The 2,635-nt window shown below is 37.6% G+C and overlaps 1 pseudogene; it reads left to right on the top strand.

Annotated features, from left to right (window-relative positions):
* LOC110334819 overlaps positions 1-92 on the top strand; it is a 747-nt pseudogene extending 655 nt beyond the window's left edge.
* Positions 93-2,635: the final 2,543 nt, after the last annotated feature.

Raw genomic sequence — 2,635 nt, 5'->3', positions numbered from 1 at the left:
TCCGAATGGCTTATGCCAAGGCCTGACTCTTTGGCATCTGAGCAAAAAGGGCAAAGGAAGCTGCAGAGCAAGACGATGAAGAGCAAAAGTAATGCACTGTGCCAGAGTTGCAAAGAATGTTCCAAAAAACAAAAAAAAAAAAAAAAAAAAAAAAAAAAGCCCAATTTTGTGGGGCTTGTTGATACCAATACCTTTTCTATATTGTGTATGAAAATCTTGACTTGGAATATATTAGGGTGTAAATCTGCTATCAGTGTTGGCCCAGATTCTACTCCTTGCTGACTGACTGACATAGAAACAAATGCTCTGATAAAAGATTTAAATGTGCAGAATCACTAGGAAGCTTTCGATTCAGAGCTGGTTACGGAGAGGTCAGAACACCTGCTTAGCGTTTCTGTTTGTACAGGTTGGCTTTACTTTCAAGTTCCACTTTCTCTCACCGGTTACACAGTTTGTGACCAACCTCTCTAGACATGGCTACACATAAAGAGATTCCCATCTACTTTTAATCAGTTGTCTATTATGGCTGCAATTAATTATCCCAAGCACAGTAACTTAACGTAACTATAACAGTTTTCCTTTTCGTAGACTGGTAGTAGAATACAGTTTATTGGGGGGAACCATTGTATTAGCAAAAAGTTCAATATGTTGTAGATGAAAATTCATTCATTTGTTGCATTCATTTTATATTGGTTGTCTATAATTTTTGGCTAGTGGCCTCCCTCTCCATCACTAATGCAATAACCACTACATTTCTCTTCTCATCCACTTACGTTACATTCTCTCTGACTTTCTGCCTTCTTCTACTTTTAAGGATCTTCACAATTCTTACATTGTTCCACCAAAGTACCACAGAATAATTTATGGATCAGTTTATTAGCAACATTAATGTATCCCAAGTTTTAATTTCACATTATAATGTAATATAGCATATTAATAGATTCCAGGAATAATGTTGAGGGTTAAAGAGAACCTGGGGCATCGTTCCTCTTAAACCATTATTAGATTATAATTATTTGTGTAACTGCTTTTTTTCATTTTTATTATAGATTCTTCTCTCATACAGTATAATTTGAATACAACGACCTATTCCTCTACTCCTCCTAGTTCTTTCCTATCTCCTCTTCTACCCGGATCCAATCCTTTTCTGCCCCTCATTAGAAAAGGTGGTAACAAAATATAGCAGAATAAAATATAATACAATAAAAACCATCATATCAACATTGGATAAGCCAAGACAATAGAAAATTAATAGGCATAAGAATCAGAGAACCACACCTTCGCTCACTCAATATTTCTATCAAAGTACAAAACTGAAATCCATAGTATATACGCTAGAAACCTGGTATAGCCCTATATAGGCCATGTGATTGCTGCTCCAGACTGTCTCGTTCTCCTGGTGCCCTTCATCCTTTCTGTGTTCCCTGCTCTTTCTGCCTCTTCTTCTATGGTGTTCCCTGAGATCTGAGGAAAGGGATTTGATGAAGATATATCACTTAGAGCTGTATGTTCCAAGGTCTCTCTCTCTCTCTCTCTCTCTCTCTCTCTCTGTCAGGTCTCTGTATTTATTTGTTCCTATTTGCTACAGGAAAAAGCCTCTTTGATTATGGCAGAACAAAGCGTCCATCTAGCAGTATAGAAGAATAGCATTAGGAGTCATTTTATTGGTACATTCAACTGCACTAGGTTTTCACTCTGCCTCACAAATGCCCTTCAATTATAACTCAATCTCCATCATTCCCCCTAAAATGCCCTCTCCCCTCCTCCTTCACACTTCCATTCTCATATATGTTCCTTACCATTTGGTGTTTTTTTTTTTTTAATTTTCTTATTAAATCAAGTTCCTATCTCTAAACAAACAATCAAACAAACAAACTGCTTCAAGGCCTACCCACGTATTTGGGTTTATTTTCACTTCTGATGTCTGAAAATTCTTTTTTTTTTCAAGTTTTTATTAGATATTTTCTTCATTTACATTTCAAATGCTATCCCAAAAGTCCCCTATACCCTCTCCTCACCCTGCTCCCCTATCCACACACTCCCACTTCTTGGCCCTGGTGTTCCCCGTAACTGGGGCATATAAAGTTTGCAAGACCAAGGGGCTTCTCTTCCCAATGATGGCCTACTAGGCCATCTTCTGCTACATATGCCGCTAGAGACTCGAGCTCTGGGGGTAAACAAGTTTCCTTCTGTTCGGTGCCTTACTGGTTTTCTGCCACTCCATCTCATGTCACGTGGACTGTCAGTTTGCAGGGTACCAGTGATGCTACAGAGAAGGGATACAAGGTTTTTTTATTTGATTGGTTGCTTTGTTTTGTTCTTTGCACTCACACAGACATTGCTGGAAATATTTTTTTGTGAATAATACTACATTTATTTGGAAGGTCCCTTCAGTCTCAAATATACTGACAATCTCTCTGAATTTAGTTTTCCTCTACCATGACACCGGAACTGTTAAAAATCCTCTGTCTGAGGCTTTACTTTAGAACGTCTCTAAATTTGGACTTGTCTAAGGTTTTCACATAGTCACATCAGAACTCTGAATACTTTGTGTTTTATTATTATTATTACTTATTATTACTTATTAGAATCTTATTTAAGGATGCTGAGAACTGCATAGCAGTGATGCCCTATG

The sequence above is a fragment of the Mus pahari genome, chromosome 1, assembly GCF_900095145.1.
Source record: "Mus pahari chromosome 1, PAHARI_EIJ_v1.1, whole genome shotgun sequence".
Taxonomy (NCBI): Eukaryota; Metazoa; Chordata; class Mammalia; order Rodentia; family Muridae; genus Mus; species Mus pahari.
Note: the sequence above shows the minus strand (reverse complement) of the source record. Positions and strands in the feature narration are given on the sequence as shown.